Source organism: Muntiacus reevesi, chromosome 2 (genome assembly GCF_963930625.1).
Source record: "Muntiacus reevesi chromosome 2, mMunRee1.1, whole genome shotgun sequence".
Taxonomy (NCBI): domain Eukaryota; kingdom Metazoa; phylum Chordata; class Mammalia; order Artiodactyla; family Cervidae; genus Muntiacus; species Muntiacus reevesi.
In genome coordinates this window covers 128,805,310-128,826,569 of record NC_089250.1, presented here as the reverse complement: position 1 = coordinate 128,826,569, position 21,260 = coordinate 128,805,310, and positions in this window count along the sequence as shown.

The following is a 21,260-nucleotide window of genomic DNA, read 5'->3' as shown; positions in this document are numbered from 1 at the left end:
GAAAGGACATACAGAGGCCCATTAAATAAAACATATTTGTCCTTTTGGAATTATTATATGATAAGAAAAATACATAAGTTTCCAAAGAACCAGTTTGCTAATTGCTTACGAAAAAAGACATATTAAAGTAATTATTTGAAATACAAATAACAAACGCTTATATGTCAAGCTTACAAGGGTAAGATTATACTCAAATATGATGTGGATTAATTGAATTTTCTACAGTTAAATTTTCTACATAGTAAAAGTAATAAGGTTATTATAAATTAGGAAATGGAAAAATGGAGAAGACTTTATAAGCAATCTGATGTAGGGAAATTAAAGTTATTTTTTAAAACCAGCTCACACTCTAAAGTGACAGTCTGTTCTCAGTATAGTCCTTAAAATAAAATGTTACAAGTTACCAAGAAAGTAACTAAGCCAAAGAAAAGAAATAAAGAATTAGGGAAACATCATCTCACCAAGACTTCAATATGCCAAGTAGTAAATCTGACAGTGATCTTTCTTAAAACCCCCAAAATTTTAATTCAATACTATTAAGTATCCAGGTTAATTGTCTTATCCCTGAATATATTAAAAGTTAATAATAAGACATTTATCTTATCATGTCAGTGGTTTTCTAAAAATATTGATTTCATTGGAAATTTTACCTCTCAGTTTAGAGACCAAGCCTTTTGTGAAATAGTCCTTGAACCACCAAATCCTGTTTCATTTCTCTTCCTATGCTTCCAATCTTAGTTATTTGATTGAATGCTCCGCATTATTAGGCTTCTTCAGGAATGCCATGCTCATCATTGCATTCTTAATAGCTAGCATAATACCTGCTACAAAATATGTTTTAATCACTAAAATATAAATGGATTGCTCCACATCTATATGTTCCAAATGCTATACATCACATTTCTCCTTTTTTTCACCTACAAGTAAATAAATAACTCAAAAAATAGTGTAAATAATCAATATCAAGTTGGATAAAGAAGAGAGTAGGGCCTTTCTTTGTGGCTCAGGGGTTAAGATTCAGTGCAGATGGTGTAGGTTCAATCCCTGATTGAAGAACTGAGATCCCATATGCCACCACAGTGTAGTCAAAAGAAAAATAAAGCTCTGTTTCTTGATGAAACTGAAAAAAAATTAAAATTTAAAAAGAAATTAGATATTAAACATTTAATTAAAGATATAAAACTTTTGTTAACTTGAGTTTCCTAGAACAACTTCTGTCTGAACAAAGCTAGATGTATTAATAATAATCTTTTAATTATTGTTTTATTTTTAATAATAATAGCAATTACTATCTGGAGAAGGCAATGGCACCCCACTGCAGTACTCTTGCCCAGAAAATTCCATGGACTGAGGAGCTGGTAGACTGCAGTTCATGGGGTCGCGAAGAGTTGGAGACTGAGCAACTTCACTTTCACTTTTCACTTTCATGCATTGGAGAAGGAAACGGCAACACACTCCAGTGTTCTTGCCTGGAGAGTTCCAGGAACCAGAGAGCCTGGTGGGCTGCCATCTCTGGGGTCGCACAGAATTGGACATGACTGAAATGACTTAGCAGCAGCAGCAGCAGCAATTATTATCCTCAGGAATAAAATTAAGCTAGAATAAAACTTCATTATTTAGGTCAGTGTACATGAATTTCCAAAAAACTATTTTCAAAATTTAGGCTTATTTTAACGTAAAATCATTTTTAAAATAATTGTAACTCATTTCATAAACCAGAGGAAAAGATAATGTTTAGCCTAGGTGTTCCTGAGAACAAATCCAAGACAAAAGTTTATTCTTGAGAAATTATTAATAATTTGGGAATTTGAGGCCAAGAAGCAAGAGTGAGATTAGGGCAGTGAAATAGCCAATATAAGACTGTGTTTCTAAGTTGCCCATAGTGATAGTTAATTTGTTGCTTGATCACCAAGATCTTTGTAAATGGCTTATAAAATGTTCCTCAGAAATAGTTGTTCAAGGAAGAAAGGACATAGGTTTATCAATTGATTACTGTTCTCCATTGGTCTGATGTTGTCCTAGGGGCGTTAACTGTCTAACAATTCCAGCTTTTTCATGAGTGAAGGCTAAGCACATTCCCAGGATTCAGACTGGCTGGAACATCATAAAAGCCTCTGGTCAAAAAACACTGTACCTGCTCCAGACTAGTCAAGCCTAGTGAGCTAGTTGCCATAGCTACGAGTGGACTAAGAGGTGAAACCACAGAGATTTAAAGTGACACAAAAGGAATAATCAATGCTAGTAGCTGGCTTCTAATTCAAGTCTTATTTTTGTTTACTTTCTTTGTTTTCTGTCTCTACTGAATTTTCTGAACTCTGAAAATGATTTTCATTTTCTTTTATGTTTCTTGCTTGACCCTACATCAAACAATCTTTCCTATCTTGCTTCTTCTATGACTTTTTATATTTTGCTTTATTATTGTCATGGCTATGATTATATCATTTCCCATTCATAAACATCTCTTGAAGGTCTTTGTTGTTTAGTTGCTAAGTCACATCTAACTCTTTTGAGAGTCCATGGACTTGGACTATAGCCTGCCAGGTTCCTCCGTCCATGGGACTTCCCAAGCAATAATACTGTATTGGGTTGTCATTTCCTTCTCAAAGGGATCTTCCACACCCAGGGATCAAACCTGCATTTCCTTCATTCCTGGCTGATATTTTATCAACCCCCTTGGGAAGTTCGTCTTGAAAGTTGCCTTTGTGCAATTAGAAATATATGTATACTAGCAGAGTTAAAGACATACACACAAACCAAGAGAACAAAATGGAATATAATGTAATCACTTCAAAAGTATGTCCAAACAAATATGACACAACTTGAAAAGTGCTTTTATGCTAATGTATAGATCATAAATAATTCTAGCTCATTGATGAAAATGATTATTCATCCTATAACCTTCAATGGAAGAGGGTTTTTTTTTCCTAATCTTTTTGAACAGAAATATTGAAAGAAAATTACCTGAAGCTGATATATCAGTTATTTTGGTATTACCCACTTAATTGTAGTGCATTTAATAGTAGCCCTCAAAAAGACATGTCCAAGTCCTACCCCTATTACCTGCGAATGTAACCTCATTTGGGATAAGAGTTTTCAGGTATAATCAAGTTAAGGATCTCAAAAAGAGCTCATTGTGGATTAGTCAGGTGAGCCCTGAATTCAATGTGTCCCTACAAGCAAAGGAGAAGACACTATAGAAGAGGAGAAATACAGGGGAAAGGTATGTGAAGCTGGAGGTAGAGACTGACATTGTGCAACTATAAGCTACGGAACATCAGAGATTGCAGGCAGTCGCCAGAGGCTAGGATGGTAGAGGAGAGTATGGAGTATTGAATAACGTGGAGTATGGAGTAGTAGCATGGAGTATGCTCCTCAGAGCCCCCGGGAGGAATTACCTTACTGACACATTGATTTCAGACTGCCAGTTTCCACAGCTGGATGATAATAAATTTCTGTTGTTTTAAGCCACTCAGATTGCAGAAATTTGTCACAGGAATTCAATAGATTAATGGAGAGAAAATGGGTCACAAGTGTTCCAAAAATAATTACAATTTGCTATTAAATACATTAACAAATCCCCTTTAAAGTGAATTACCCTAGGTGCATCTTCAAAATAAAATTTGATTTGGCCAGTATAGAAATTTATGAGGATTTTTAATACAGTTTGACCGATGGCAAAATTGATTCCTGAAATGGCAAGAATGGAGATAACTTAAATAATATTCCACCTTACTGAATATATAAATTATTTTATTATCATAAATATATTTAGCTCTATTATAATATTTACTTTTGGTGATTAATATGTCTGAGATTAAATGTGGCATTCATCAACAGAAAAGATTTTGGTGTGGTTCTCAAAGTTTGACTTTAGAATCAGGAGTCCAGATTCAAATCTTCTCTTTGTCACCCATGTAAGGATGGAGGAAATTGCCTAAGTTCTTCATCCTCAGAAAGTAAACCTACTCCCTACGTCACAAGGTATGTCTTAAGGAGAAATTGGATAAACAGTATCAAATGCTTATGCTAAAGCCAAATGCATGACACATGCTGAGTAAATAGTAAGAATGGAAGTGTGGTTTGGCACTTTCTTTTTGGGTACTAGGGAACCAGAAGTAGGAGAAAAGATTATCGTTATTTTATTCAGGAAAAGAAGTTCAGTTCAATTCAGTCACTCAGTCATGTCCAAGTGGCCCCATTGGACTGCAGCATGCCAGGTTTTCCTGTCCATCACCAACTCACGGAGCTTACTCAAACTCGTCCATCAAATTGGTGATGCCATCTAACCATCTCATCCTCTGTCATCCCCTTCTCCTCCTGCCTTCAATCTTTTCCAGCATCAGGGTCTTTTCAAATGAGTCAGTTCTTCACATCAGGTAGCCAAAGTATTGGAGTTTCAGCTTCAGCATCAGTCCTCCCAGTGAATATTCAGGACTGATTTCCTTTAGGATGGACTGGTTGGATCTCCTTGCAGTCCAAGGGACTCTTAAGAGTCTTCTCCAACACTACAGTTCAAAATTATCAATTCTTCAGCGCCCAGCTTTCTTTATAGTCCAACTCTCACATCCATACATGACTACTGGAAAAATCATAGCTTTGACTAGATGGACTTCTGTTGGCAAAAATGCCTCTGTTTTTTAATATTCTGTATAGGTTGGACTAGAAAAAGAAAAAGAAATTTAATGTAAAAGAAAAAGAAACAATGTAAAATCAGATCATGCATTCCATCTCATTATGGATTTGATCTGTATTTCTCTAGGGAAATTGAGCATCTTTTCAGGTGCGTATTGGTCATTTTTATACCTTATTTAAATGTCTTTAAATGTCTATTCAAGTATTTTGCTCATTTTGTTTTGTTTTTGCTGTTGTTGAGTTGCACCCACAGATGATTCTGATGGAAGGCAAAGTGGATTGAGAAGATGAGCCCTTCATGGAGTGTTAAGGGTCCTCTGTGAGGTGGCCCTGACCACCTTCTGTCTCAATTTCTGCTTTTCCCAGCAAGAATAATCTAGCTATGTGTTTCCATCTTCTGGCCTTTGTTTCTACAATTCCAACAACTTGGACAGTTGAAGCAGAAAGAATTTTTCATGTCTTCTTAAGAACCACCCTCTTCTGTATCCTAAAGAGAGGATTCTGGTGTCTTTGTAGGTCAGAGTGTACCTTGCATTTCTGGTCGCACTGGTGGCACGTGATTGAGGATTGCCTGATCTTAGTGCTCTTGTCACTTCTGTATCAGGGTTGGCTCAAGTGATGGACATGAAATCCAAGCCATTCTGTATACTATTAAAGAAGCTCCTCTATCCGTTTGGCTTGGTTGGCTTCTTTCTTGACAATGTAGGCTATTTGAAAGAAGAGGGGGAAAAAAAGTTAGCACATAAATATAAGACAAGTTAAGACAAGGGAAGTGAAGAGAGAATGCTAGGAACATAGAGGATGATACTATTGTTTGGGTCTCTGAATCCAGCCACACTTGAAACTCAATTCCCCCACTGGATATTCCAGGTACTTAAGCCAAAACGGTCCCTTTTGCCAACACTGGCCAGAATTCCATCTTTATCACTGGAAACAGAGAAATTTCTCACTAATGCAAACTGCCCTTCACAGTTCTTGTATCTGTCCCTCCATGCATCAGCCCACTCACACTTAAGCCTTTTGCCCCATCCAACACAAAATTGATCTCTTTTCTTTCATGCCTGGCCCAAAGGACTCTTTCCTCTAGGGATCTCCAGTAGTCAGGGAGTAGGGAGATGACTTGCTGAGTGTTTTGATGCCCAAGCGCCTGCTTGCCCTGTCCCTTAAGACTGTATTATACACTGCCTGTCTATACCGTGTGTAACAGCGTGAGTCTCTATGAGAAAATAATCCTTGTGGTGGATGGGGTGGGCTTGACAGGGAGATACCCAGCATCTACACCTCCCTCCCACACCTTGGGGTGGTGTCCAGGCAGAAACTCAGCCCCAGCTAAGGAACACCAGGCCTGCAGAGACTTACAGAGGGAGGGAGTGCAAAGGTAAGGAATGGCAGAAAACATGACTTGGAGTTTCGTTGCAGGTTTTGAGAGTGTGGCTTTTTCCTTTTGGAGCTGTGCTCTCCCTAGAGCATTTCCTAGCCCCACCCCGGGAAATGGAAGCTGCCCACACTCCCCACTAACCCCCGCAGTGTTGGAAAGAGCCAGGCTGTCCCCATAAGGGAGCCACTGGCCTTTGTATTTCCATCCTGCCTGGTGTCTGGTGATGAGCTGGTATCACAGGATGTGCTCAGGTACAACTTGCTCATGGACAATTTTTCTTTAGAATTTTTATTTGAAAAATGAAGTATTTCTTTACCCTAGGCACAAGCTTTTATGTGCTACAAATTAATATATCCATCAATCGTATGGAGCCTGTATTGTTTTTGCTGGTGCCGTTTGGAAGTCTTGTTTTGCGCTTGCACTATTAATTCAGGGAAGTTCGGGTCCATTTCTCCAGTAGTGCTTCTACAGTCCTGCTTCTGCCTCTTGAATTACTCTCAGCATCTAGAGTACAGCCTGTGAGAAATGCTCGAAAGGCGTGAAACTGATGATAATGGCTAACATTTACAGAGGGCCTATAGTATGAATCGGGTACTAGTTTAAGTACTTTACAAGTGTTATTTCATTAAGAGTTGATATTGAGGCAGAACCCAATTTTGTGAGCTACAGTCATGTGTGGACTGTAACCTGCTCACCTAGTGCTCATCATTCCCTCAGAAAATACAGTGAGCTGCCTCTAGGAGCCTGTGGGTCTATTCCCAATTTTGTTTATTCCAGTTTCACTTGTTATAATAAGGATGCAATCTAATTAAATATGATGCAAGCTGATATGAAAGGATATGAAGGAAATAAGAATGAATCATTGTTTCTACAATATGTGAATCAAATGCTTTAGAAACTCTTGATAAAAGTGATGGGGGCTTCCCAGTTGGCATGAGTGGTAAAGAATTCGCCTGTCAATGCAGAAGACATTAGAAATGCAGGTTCTATCCCTGGGTCAGGAAGACCCCCCTGGAGGAGGGCATGGCAACCCACTCCAGTATTCTTGCCTGGGAAATCCCATGGACAGAGAAGCCTGGTGTGCTACAGTCCACAGGGTCGCAAAGAGTTGGAGATGACTGAAGCGACAGCATGCACAATAAAAGTGAGTCATTTTAATAAGCACAGCTATAGCTTTGTGTTATAGGATGAAGTCAGGGAACCTGATTCCTCCAGCTCCATTTTTTCTTTCTCAAGATCGCTTTGGCTACATGGAGTCTTTTGTGTTTCCATATAAATTGTACAATTTTTTGTTCTAATTCTGTGAAAAACGTCATTGGTAATTTGATAGGGATTACATTGAATCTATAGACTGCTTTGGGTAGTATAGCCATTTTCACAATATTGATTCATCCAATCCAAGAACATGGTATATCTCTCCATCTATGTTGTCTTTGATCTCTTTCATAAGTATTTTAGAGTTTTCTGGGCACAGATCTTTTGCCTCTTTAGGTAGGTTTGCACCTAGGTTTTTTATTCTTTTTGTTGCAATGGTAAATGGGATTGTTTCCCTAATCTCTCTTTCTAATCTTTAAACATTGCTTTCAAATTAGATGTGGGGAAAGCAGCTACCAAGGTCAAGAAAAACTTTCCATGGGATTTTGCTGAAAATGTGAGGACAATTTTAGCCCTTGAAATTGGCTTCTGGAGTGTTGGCCCTGTTTTGAATTCATTTTTGATTACTTACCACAGGGCAATTCTTGAGGCCAAGGGTCATTTGCAACCCCTCCGGCTTGTGGATATTAAATAGGTAGAGGAGATGGTTTTAAGCTTGTCGTTATGAGAAATGGCCACCGGGCAGCAGCATTTCTTCATTCCCCACTCTGGTCACTCCCAGAACTACAGCCTTAGAGAAAGTTGTGATTTGGGGTGGTAAATTAGAGTGAATAATAGCCTGAGCAAACACCCAGGCACTTGTATCTCATTCCATCTTCTCCCTTACCCTGCACCCCCACCCCCAGAGATTACAAGTCCTACAAAAGTGCCACACTAAATTCAAGATGTGTCACCATCCTAAATCACAGAGGACTGAATGCAATAGAATAGGTATTCCTGTTTTTCTTTCCTTTTTAATATAATTTTTCTAATGTAATGTAGTTCATATACATTGTTGTGTCTGTTTTCATTCTGCAGCAACTTGATTCACTCATACATATACCTGTACTTGTCTTATTCTTCAGATTCTATTCCCACATAGTTTGTTACAGATGTGCAGTAGAGTTCTCTGTGCTTATCCACTAGATTCTTATTGATTGTCTGTTCAATGAAATCTGTGGTTCTGTGTTCATCCCAACCTTCTAATTTCTTCTCTTCCCATCCTCAACTTTCTATTTTGGGAGCTAATTTATTTTCAAAGTCTGTGTGTCTGTTTTTGTTTGGCAATTAGTTCATTTGTATGAGTTTTCGAGTCCATTTGTAAGTGATAACACATGACATTTGTCTTCCTCTGTGTCACTATTTGAATTTAGTGTGGTGTTGCTGCAACACCATGTTTCTGCAAATGACGTAATTTTCTTCTGATTTCTGGCTGAGTCATAGTCCACTGAATATATGTAGCACATCTTTTATCTCTGTTCATCTGTGGATGGACAGTTCCATTGTTTCCATGCTTTGGCTATTATACACACTGCCCCAGTGACTACTGGGATACAAATGTCTTTTTGAAGGATAGTTTTCTTCAGATATATACCCAACCAGGAGTGGGATTGCTAGATCTTGATGTGGTTCTATGTTTCCTTTTTGAAGGAACTTCCCTACTGTTGTCCATAGTGGATGTTAGCATTCCCACCAGAGCATAGTAGGGTTCTTTTTCCTTTAAGCTCTCTTTATTATTTATTGTATGTAGTTTTGGATAACTGGTGCCAAGGGATACCTGGTCATCAATGTCATTTCTTTTTGATTTGCATTTCTCTAATCATTGGGCTTCCCTTGTGGTTCAGTGGTAAAGAATCCACCTGCCAATGCAGGAGATGTGGGTTCAATCCCTGGTCCAGGAACATCCCCTGGAGATGGAAATGGCAACCCACTCCAGTATTCTTGCCTGGGAAATCTGATGGACAGAGGAGCCTGGCAGACCAAAGTCCATGGGGTGCCAAAGAGTTGGACTCGACTGAGTGACTAAACAACAATAAGGCAACTATGAAAGTCAAAAAAAATCCAGTTGTGGATTTCCTTATGGTTACCCTGCCCTTAAGTTGCTTGTTTTCCAGGGTCTCCTGGTCTTAGCTTCACTCTAAGAGAAACCAAGTTGAAAATCAAAATCAAGAATATGCATTATAAATATGACTTATGCAAAAACACTGGTACAGAATTCCACCCAGTGGCTCACTCTCAAATGAAGGCCTGAAACCTACATCAAAGTGTGTTTACTAAGTGTGCTTTCAGCTAGAAGCTCTAGAGGATTCCCCGGTGGTCCAGTGGTTAGGACTCTGTGCTTCCATTGCAGGGGGCATGGGTTTGATCCGTTGTTAGGCAGTAAGATCCTGCAAGCCGTGAGGCACAGCCAAAAGGAAATATAAGAAGCTGTAAATTGTAAGACTTCACTGTTCCCCACATTAACTGCCTCTTTCAATTAATCCACCCATAGGCAGCCAGAAGGTTTCAGCCCTAGTTCTGTGCAAATTGAAGAGAGGCCAGGTGTCCAACTTTGTCTTTCTTAGGAAGGTTCCTGAGGAATTCTCTTGTTTAGTTTCTGTTCCCTTGTCAGGGACAGGGTGTTTCCTGCCCTTCCAGCCCCTCAAGGTGTTCAGGGCTGTCGGGCAACTTGTCACTTGCAGGCTCAGGTCATAGGAGTATCCCCCATCCACCTCCATCCTGTCCGCGGATGACTCCAGCTGACTCTTGCCACTCCCTTCCCTCTCAGAGCCTCTGCTCATACCCATCTGCCTTGCAGGCACTTATTCAAATCTCTATGCCCTGCTCTTGCACCTTATTTGAGACCTTTGTCAACCTAGAGGAGGGAACGGCTCCCAGGAAGTGTTGGAAGGGAGAAAAGTTAGCAGAAAACACTCATATTAAAAGCCAGGATTTGGATGGGTGGATAAACAAATGTGGTCTATTCGTTGTGAATACTGTCAGTGTGAATACTGACTTGTGGTCACCTCTTTATTGTGACTTGATAACAGTTCATAATGCAATATGGCCTGAGGAATAAGGGTTTCCTTTCTGGTTAGTGCTTATTTTATTTGTTTCCTGCTTGAGAAGCCTTCCTAATCTGAGGTCTCAACCCCATTTTACATAGGAATGGACAGTGGTTCAGATACTTAGGTAACTTGGTGCCCAGTTTCCAACCCAGTATGTGCCTCCTGATGATTTTTTGTTTGCTTTGGCTGTGCTGCCTGTGGGTTCCTTTTAAAGGCATCTTTTAGAATGTTTTCTTTCTTTATCTATTTTGTTCTGTACTGGGTTTTTGTTGTTGCACAAGCTTTCTCTAGTTACAGCAAGTGAGGGGCTACATTCTCTTCATGGTACCCAGGCTTCTCATTGCAGTGATTTTTCTTGTTGTAGAACATGGGCTCTAGAGTGCTCAGTAGTTGTGGCAATGTGTCCCCAGCAGTTGTGGCTCCTGGGCTCTAGAACGCAGGTTCACTAGTTGTAGCCAAAGAACCTAGTTTTTTCTGGTACATGTGGGATCTTCCCAGAACAGGAATGGAACCTGTGTCTTCTGCATCAGCAGTCAGAGTCTTTACCACTGAGCCACCAGGAGAGTCCCCTCCAGAGGATTTGTCTACATAAGCCAGGCCTCCCAGGGCCAGAGTGAGCCCAGATGATGTCTGCCTCTTCCCAATCCAGTCAGGAACAGGCTGGGCTCTGATGGCCCCTTAAATCCCCCTGGGCTCTGATTGTTGTGGTTATTTTATAACTAAGTCATGTCTGACTCTTTGTAGTCCCTTAAACTAAAGCACACTAGGCTTCCCTGCCCTTTACTATCTCCCAGAGTTTGCTCAAACTCATGTCCATTGAGTTGGTGATGGCATCCAACTATCTCATCCTCTGTTGTCCCCTTCTCCCTGCTCTCAATCTTTCTCAGCATCAGAGTCTTCTTCAAAGAGTCAGTTCTTCCAATCAGGTGGGTATAGTATTGGAGTTTCAGCTTCAGCATCAATCCTTCCAATGAATATTCAGAGTTGATTTCCTTTAGAATGGACTGGTTGGATCTCTTTGCAGTCCAAGGGACTCTCAAGAGCCTTCTCCAGCACCATAGTTCAAAAGCATCAATTCTTTGGCACTCAGCCTTCTTTAAGGTCCAGTTCTCACATCTGACCACTGGAAAAACCATAGCTTAGACTATACAGACCTTTGTTGGCAAAGTGATGTATGCTTTTTAATATGCTGTCTAGGTTTGTCAGAGCTTTTCTTCCAAGGAGCAAGTGCCTTTTAATTTCATGCCTGCAGTCATCATCTTCAGTGATTTTGGAGCCCCCCAAAATGAAGCCTGTCACTCTTTCCACTTTATACCCATTGATTTGCTATGAAGTGATGAGACCAGATGCCATGATCTTAGTTTTCTGAATGTTGAGCTTTAAGCCAGCTTTTTCATCTCCTCTTTCACCCTCACCAAGAGGCTCTTCAGTTCCTCTTCCCTTTCTGCCACTAATGTGGTATCATCTGCATATCTGAGATTGTCGATATTTCTCCTGGCAATCTTGATTCCAGCTAGTGCTTCATCTAGCCTGGCATTTCACATGATGTACTCTGCATATAAGTTAAATAAACAGGGTGACAATATACAGCCTTGACATACTCCTTTCCCAATTTTGAATCAGTGTGTTGTTCCATGTCCAGTTCTAACTATTGCTTCTTGACCTACATACAGGTTTCTCAGGAAGTAGATAAGGTGGTCGGGTATTCCCATCTCTTGAAGAATTTTCTACAGTTCGTTGTGATCCACAATGATCCACTGTGATCCACAGTTCGAAGACTTTAGCATAGTCAATGAAGCAGACAGATTTTTTTTTTAAATTCCTTTGCTTTTTCTATGATCCAGTGGATGTTGGCAACTTGATCTCCAGTTCTTCTACCTTTTCTAAATCCAGTTTGCACATCTGGAATTTCTCAGTTCACGTACTATTGAAGCCTAGCTTGGAGAATTTTGAGCATTACCTTGTTAGCATGTGAAATGAGTGCAATTGTACGGTAGTTTGAACATTCTTTGTCATTGCCCTTCTTTGAGATTGAAATGTAAACTGACCTTTTCCAGTCCCATGGCCACTGATAAATTTTTCAAATGTGCTGGCATATAGGGTGCAGCACTTTAACAACATCATCTTTCAGGATTAGAAATAGCTCAATTGGAGTTCCATCACCTCCACTAGCTCTGTTCATAGTGATACTTCCTAAGGCTCGCTTGACTTCACACTCTAGGATGTCTGGCTCTAGCTGAGTGACCACACCATCATGATCATCCAGGTCATTAAGTCTTTTTTTGTACAGTTCTTCTGTGTCTTCTTGCCACCTCTTCTTAATCTCTTCTGCTTCTTTTAGGTCCTTGCCATTTCTGTCCTTTATTGTGCCCATCTTTGCATGATATATTCCCTTACCATCTCTCATTTTCTTGAAGATATTTCTAGTATTTTCCATTCTAATATTTTCCTCTGTCTTTGTATTGTTCACTTAAGAAGGCTTTCTTATCTCTCCTTGCTATTCTCTGGAACTCTGCATTCATTTGAGTATGAATTTGAGTATTTCTCTCTCATTTGCCTTTGGATTCTCTTCTTTTCTCACCTATTTGTAGGGCCTCCTCAGACAATCACTTTGCCTTCTTGCATTTCTTTTTCTTGGGGATGGTTGATAACAACCCTCAAATACAATCATCAATGCCCCCTTTGGCCTTGGAATTTTATTTTTCTGTCTAACATGCTGCCCAGAATAAGACTGGCTGGTATGACTTGCGTCTGACTTGTGCTCTGGACATTAAGTCTCCAGGACACATCTGTGACGTGATTGTTTTGTGGCACCTTCTTGGGCAGATCTCTCTGGAGCTGTAGTCACTGGTCAGGGCCTTCTGGAAAATGTGGATTCATCAGAGAGGGTATTTAGCATGATTCTGGCTTTGATTACAATGATAATGGTGATGATGACTCTATTTAATTGCTGTTTGGATTCCACTTGAATTGAGAGGAAGAGCAAGGATGTGGATGCGATGGGAAAAAATAAGCAGTTGGAGGGCACTTCCTCCTCTTTCCTGGGGTCTCTATTTCCTGTCTCTTGAGGACAGAGAGTAAACCCAGTGGATTTGGTTAAAGGACTTGGTTTCCTTCTCGGGTTCAGGAAGATCCCCTGGAGAAGGGAATGGCTACCCACTCCAATACTCTTGCCTGGAGAATTCCATGGACAGAGGAGCCTGGTGGGTAGAAAAAAAAGTCAGACATGACTCAGTGACTAAACAACAACAAAAATACTTACAAGGTGCAAGTCCAAGTGATATTGGCCAGGCCCAAGTGTGCCCTGACATAGTGCTAGGATGGCCCGGCCCTGAGGGATGGCCCCCAGGGAAACAACAGGAGGGTTACAGAGAACAAATACGGAGGTGGCTCCACCCCCAGCTTTTCCCCTGGTGGCTGGACCCTCCCACTGGCAGACACGGACCCATGGCTCAGGGATGAAGGGAACGTGTCCCCACACTGGATGCACCACAGGCTCATAGATGACTTCCAGCAGAGATGGCTGGCCTTTTCACAGGTGCCAGTGGCTGAGTCCAGGCCTGTTCTTCTGGTCTCCTCTAAGGGAAGTCAAGATCTCAGCAGGGACTTGCCCTGGATGTGACCATGGGCAGGTTTACTTGCCCTAGGGAGCTGGCTGGGAGGCTCTGTAGGGATAGAGCTTGAGAGGACCTGGATCTGAACACACAGAACAAACCTCAGACAAAACCAAAACCACTTTTTGCAGTGGGAGTAGTGCTGGGGGCATAGGAGTCCTGCTTCCTACCCTCATGCTTGCCCCCTCTGAGGAAGACTTGTGGGGCGCCAAAACCTTCTCCCATTACTGCATCACCCATGCAGATTCATGGTCTCTTCCACCCACTCTGGCATCGTCACCATCAACAATAACAATAAACATAACAAAAGTGCTTCTCAAGTGCCAGTCGCTGTTCTAAGTGCTCTTCTCATCCCTGGAAACTAAATGTGGAAACTAAAGCACAGAGAGTTTAAGAAACTTGTCCTAGATCACACACCAGTGAGGAGTAGAATCGGGGATCAGACTGAGGCTGCCTGGCTCACTGCACTGTTCAGCTCTTCAGTACTATAAATGACAAACCCTCACACACCTGCTCTCCTAAGGAAACTCACAGGTACCAGCAACTGGGTCTGGGGGCAGAGCTGTGGCTCCAAACATTAACCTGGGATTGCATCCCAGCACCAGGGCTTTCCAGTCGAGCAACTCTGGCTAATGACTCGTTTCTCTTAGCCTCAGTTACTTTATCTGTAAAATGGGGGTATAACCCTTACTTCACAGGGGCCTGTGGGGATTAAAGGAGATCTCACCCATGAACATGCACAGCACTATAGACCTCTGGCTATGGTGGACACCTAGGAAATATGGGCTCCTGGCCCTGGTCCTCTTCCTTTTTGTGTGTCCTCTAGCTCTCCTGGGTGCAGGGCCAGCATTTAGAAACCAGAGATGAGTCTATGCATCCTGCCATACAAGACTCTTACAATGCACACAGTGTCTAAGACCCTATTGCTCAAGGCTGGTGCTCCATGGATGGCCTCTAAAAAACTGTGAGACTATAGGGAAAAACCACGCTTTCCTAGCACTTTCCTGACCATTGGAGGCATCTTTGGTTTAGCTGCCTGATGCCCTGCTCTCAATTTCATTCTTCCATCAGATGGCCCTTGGGGACTAGCCTGTCTGTAAGCCCAGGGCACATGTCCCCATTCAGTCATTAGATTCTCCTTCCAGGTTCACCTCTGAATCTCAAAAAGGCTCATCTGGGGACTTACTTATCTTCTTGACCTCCCTATTCAATGGGAAAGTCAGCCAACTAGCCAAAGCTAGAGGGAAATATTTATTAATACCATAAAAATTTAATGCTGATTTAGATTTCATTTTTATTTTTTGACACCACTTAAATAGATTGGGAGTTGGGAGAAATACAAGTGTATAGCTCATTGCACTGTGAATATCACTGATGGCTCTGTTCCTGCTCCAGATAATGGATGGTATTAGAAAATGCTTGGCACGGCCATTTACTTCACAAGGCTGCCCTCTTCCTTCCCCCATCTTCTTTTCTTCTATGTTTCCACAATGCTGTGTGCTCCTCTCCTAACACTCCCTGCCTTGATTCCTTGAGAGTGGGCTCCTGGCTGACTTTCTTGACCAGTTTATTCTCCCACCCATCACCACTTCACATTTCTCCTCTCTCTCCTAGCCTTCGACATCTCTCTGGCTCCCTCACACTAGTAAATGACATCTCTTTACACCACATAGTCACAAGGTGGTTGTTGCATCTCCAGTATCGCATCTCCTTTTCAGGCAAAAAGAGGAGGAAGGAGGGAGAGGCAAAGGAGCACAGGTGGGCTCTCTTCGGCAAAGCTTTGACCTTTTGTTTAGAAAGGGTTCCTCGCTCTGGAATTTTTGTTACCATTCAGGTCCTTGGACTCTTTAATCCCTAGAAATGCTAAGAGGCCAAATGAAGCATTCAGACAAGGCTTTCTTGGGACATGTGCTGTAGCACAAGGGAACAAAAGCAAATTCTCTTGTTGTTTGATGAAGGGGATGCGCAAACTGGTTCCTTAAATCCTATGAGTGTGGGGTATATCAGTGGGTTGGGCCAGAGGGGTGGTTTAAGTGGTCTGTTCACTGCCTTGGTGGTGCAATATGTAGGGATCATGTGTGGGACCCTGCTTTTGCTCTCAGCACCTCAGAAATGATAGTTGGTTTGTGGCCTTTTTGTGTCTTGTTCATAATTGCTCCAGCTGCACATGCATGCAGCTATATTAATCTCTTACAATGTCTTCGTATTTTGTTGTGGGAGTAAAGCCTCCCAAGTTCCAGCCTGTCTCATTTTCACTTACATTTCATTGACCAGACCTGGGTCACCTGTACCTGAGAAGATAAGCACTTTAGGAGGGCATGTATATACCCGCTCCCAAACCAGGTCACCTAGACCTGACCTACCTGGAAACCACTCCCCAGTCCAAAGAGCCTGAGCTGGGTGTCTGGGAGTACAGCCACTAGTCGGCCACAGCTGCCGGTGGGAACTGTTGAATCTCCAACCACTGGTGTCAGATCACTCTTCTGCACAATGAAATGTGCAACCTTTTGACAATACAGTGAGCACACTGGGAGCCAGATCCTGGGTTCTAAATCCTGCTCCCACACAGAGGACTGGAGGCTCTTTGGGAGACAGGTTGGTCCTAGGTTTGGGTCAGGGTCAGCATGAGGTGGGCCTGGGACATCTTGTGCCGGAAAGATGGATGTACTCAAAGATTTATTGAGCAATTGAAACATCAAAAAGCATAATGACTGTAATAGAGCACAAAGAACAGTATATGTGGCCCATTTTGATTATCAAAAATAGAAAATAGAAAGACAAGGAATAAAAAAAGGAAGTAAGTAAGGAAGAAAAAAGAAAGAAAAAAAAAAGAAACAGAGAGAGAAGCACATGTCCCACCATTTGAGGCAAGCATGACACCTTATAGATGTATCTGTTCATTCCAGGGGTCTCCCAGGTGGCACTACTGGTAAAGAAATAGCCTGATATGCAGGAGACTTGAGAGATGCAGTTCAGTCTCTGGGTTGGGACGATTTCCCTGGAAGAGGGCATGGCCACCCACTCCAGTATTTTTGCCTGGAAAATTCCATGGACAGAGGAGCCTGGCAATCTACAGTTCTTGCAGTCACAAAGATTTGGACATGACTGATGCGTTCATTCCAGGGGGTAAGGGAAGCTCTTTCTCAGAGAAGAACATCAGAGCAGAAAGAAAGAGAGAATCAGGTCGATGACCTGCACTTGTCAGTTATTGATTTAGGCCAGGATCATTGGTGGAGGCTAACACCATTCAGTGGGAGGCTCATGGGGACAGGGAAGCATCACCCTGCAGATGACATGGGAGTTGAAAAAGCACAAAAGCCCTTCAGGGAGAGATCTAGTTCTCTTTGCACCCCAGACTTTCATATCCCTCCCTTGCTTCTCAGGAGTGGAGGACAGTGAATCTAGTCACCCACGTGGCCTGAGGGGTAGGATTAGTCCGTGTTGATGGAGACTGGATCCCTGAGAAATGCCTTCTGACAGAGGTGTTTCCCTCGAGAGCTGCGGGCAGCACCCTAGGTGTCTGTCTCTGAATCTGAGGGGGGACCTTGGCTCGACCTCTGGACCTCTTGGTCCCCTCTCCAGGGAAAACATCCCTGTCAACTCTGAACAGCATATGAATGGTTTCCCAGCCCTTCTTTTTCTTGAGTGAGGTCTGAGATAATCCAAACACTGCTCAGCTGCTGAGGGTTCTGGGAAATTTGTCACTGCCCCCAGAAGGTTTTCTGATGGCCGTTGGGAATAAGAATGCCCACATCCTGGTGCTAAGTGGCAAAAACAAGTTGCATCAATACATGTACTAAAAAAACACTCACACACACAGGTACACACACACACACACACACACACTCCACTTGGGTGCTAAAGCATATGTGTGTCAAGCATAGAGGAATAGGAAGGCTCTAGCCCACTCTGCTACCACTCCTGGGGAGGTGGGAGGGGCCGGTGATGGTGATATTATCTTTGTGTGCCTGGCTTGGTCTGTCCTCCTATGGGACTTGTCCAGTTAGAAACATAAAAAGGGAAGTCTGGTCTGTTGTGTGTGTTGGGAGGGGAGGCACGTGGAGAGGCCAGGGTGTCTGATGGCTCTGTCCTAATCAGGCCCCATCTCAGGAAGCTGTGCAGGTGCAGGGAGGGATTGCCTCCCTTCCACACCAAACACTGCAAATGTAGTGACCTGGTTTACACAGCACATCCCGCGTTTGTGTTCCTTGATGCCCAGCAATCCTTGGAGCAGGCGGGCTTGTGACTCTTAGCTCATTTTACAGAGGAGAAAACAGACTGACAGTATTAGGTGCTGGCAGGGACATGGAGGAACTGGAACGCCCATAGATGAGTGGAAATATAAGACAGTAAACTATTTTAGAGAAATTTGACCATTTCTTATCCACACTGCCTGGTGTCAGCCAAGGCATCTCTCTCCAAATGCCCAGGCTTTGGTCTTTGTCCCTACAATCATTGCCCATAGGCACTGTTTGGGAGACCATGGCCCTGGGGTTCAGAAGAATGAGAGTGACAGTGACCTCCTCCTGAAAGATGTAGTTGGTAGTGATGAACTGTTTTTGGTAAAGGGACCAGGTCTGCATGTTCTGTGAGTATGTGAGATGCAGGGCTGTTTGGGGCTACTGGAAGAGAAAGGGCAGGTGACAACATGGAAACCCTCAGAACCCTGCCAGGGCAATGGGGACAGTGTCCCGTGGACGGTGGGAAGGAGCTGAGTTCCATTTGGCAACCTGGGATTGTCTGTGATACCCAGAAGACCTCATTCCAACCTCATGTTGATCTCTAACAATGGGGGCCTGGACATCAGGATCCAGACTGGAAAGCATTTTCATCAAATTCTGAAAGACTAGATTATAAGAAATATGATAGTTGACACTGATTTAAAAAGCATTTATTTATTTACTTTATTTGAGCGTGTTGGGTCTCAGTTGTGGCACATGGGGTCGTGGTTGTGTTCTGTGGGATCTTTTGTTTTGGCACACAGACTCTCTGGTTGCAACACATAGGCTCCAAAATGCATGACTCAGCAGTTGTGGCTCATGATTCCTGCTGCTCCAGGACATGTGGGATCTTAGTTCCCCGACCAGGGTTCGAACTCATGCCTTCTACACTGCAAGGTGGATCCTCAACCACTGGACTACCAGGGAACTCCCTAATAGTTGGTACTTAACGAGCACTTGCTGTTTGCTTGGCAATGATTGAAAGTTTTACCTGTATTTCCCAATTCATCTTTACTATTTTACCTGTTCAGAGAATTCTGAATTCTTCCTTTTCTAGGCCCCTGTGGTGGTTGCCCACCAGAAAGATAGGTTAGGGAGCATGTCTGGGCTGCAGTCCAGGCAACCCTTATAGATTCCTTTGACCACTTTTAACCCAAATGGCAGCATAGTATACATAACGATTTGTACTTTCTTTTTTTTCCATTACCATGTTAATACTATGGAGATTATTTTTTGTGCATATAGAGCTGCCTCTTTAATTTTCATGGTCACATTGCATTTCACTGTAGCAGTCAGCACTTTTGTTGCACAGTTCCAGGAAGTACCTTCCAGGAAGTACCACAGTATTCCATGTGGCTCTGGATAGACACTCAATAATTTATTCAATCAGTTCACTATTGATGGATGTTTAGCTTGGGTAGCCAGTTCAGGCTGCCATAACAAAATGCCAGATATTGGAGATGTTAAATGACAGATATGTACATTCTCACAGTTCTGGATGCTAGAAGTTCAAGATCAAGTTGCCCTTGGGTTGGTTTCTTGTGAGAGCTCTCTCCTGACTTGCCTTCTGGCCAAATTAGTCAAAATTGGGTTTTGGCATTCCAACAACTCTTTTGTTACTGATCAGGAGTTCTAGAGATCCTTAGTCAATAGAAATTTATAAGAGGCCAGACAAAAATTCAGGCAAGGCTTTATTGGAACCCATGCTGCAGTGTGAAGGAGCAAAAGCAAATAACAGGTTCCCCGGCTTGTTCTCTAAAAGGGTGATAAATGACTCCTTATATAGGGTGAGGGTAAGGGCGGGTGCAGGGGTCGGGCTGGAGGGATGGCTTAGGTGGTGTGCCAACCCCCGTGGTGGTGCTTTGTGAATGGTGCATGCACAGCACCCTGCTTTTGCTCCTGACTCCTCAGAAAGTGGAAGTTGGGCTTTTGGTCTTTTTGTATCTTGTTTGATTTGCCCCAACTGCTTGGGCATGTGCAGAGCTAGTTTTAGTCCCTTACAGTTTCTTTGTATTTTGTTGCAGAGGATCTCAAGTCCCAGGTTCCAGCCTGTCTCACTTTCTTCACCTGTTCTTCCATTTGCGGGTGCATTTTCTCTCTTTACCTGGAGGAGAGAATGGCAGTATTCTTGCCTGAAGAATCCCATGGGCAGAAGAGCCTGGTGAACTACAGTCTATAGGGTTGCAAAGAATGGGACATGACTGAATTGACATAGCATGCACACACACACACACACACACACCACACATTCTCTCTTTAAGCGACCATCACTTATGTGCCCAAGTCAACATGTTTTCACACTTAGTATTTGATCTTCTGTTACCCTTATCCAAATTCCTACCATACTACTGGGCATCAGAAGGAAATCAGTTTGATTAAAAAATCAGTACTGAGTTACCAAAAGCTCTGCCTTAATGTACTGATGTGCAATTCTAACATGAATAACAGATTACCCAAATGAGATTATATGGTCATACCTGTGAAGATCTTCAGGCATAGAAAATATTTTGAAAACTATAAAGACATTTATTTATTCAGATCCTTTAATCTTGACTGACTATAAGACTTGCTCTCTATTCCAGCTTTTTCATGCTATTTGTCTCTGAGAACCTCTGGCTCTTCTTCCTGTGCTGAACCCACTCCAACCCTTTTAGATGGATGGTGTGAAGAAACATGAGTTGCTAAAGTGGTCCACAAGGAAAGCATACAGAAAAAGGTAGCTTTCATTTCTCTGTTTCACATTGTTGAGTGAGTGTTCATTATTTTTTCTTGTGATGTCTGAGCAGCACTTAATATTGGAGGACAGACTTTTACTCCCATCGTACATTTAATAACTCTGCTTAGACAGGATTTTTCTTTAAGAATCAAAATGCATATTAGTGTGCTGTGCTTCTTGTTCAGAGGTCTTATAAAAATTATTTATTTTAGGTGAAATATATTTTAGAACAACTTAAGATGGAATAATAGTTAACCACTAAATCACATCTTGAAATAAAGGAGTCTATTTCACCTACAAAATTATAAAGCTACTTTGTAAACTCATATCAAGTGAATGAAAATGTTATCTGAAAATTACAAAAGTCCCTATCAAAACACTTTCCTAAATTTCGCAGAGAATTTCTTATTAGCTCAGTCATTCTTTCTGCAAAACATTTTCAGATCTTACTCTGTTTACAAAGTGAATATGACATAGTTCATTCCCTAAAAAAGCTTTCAGTCTGATAGCAGAAAATAG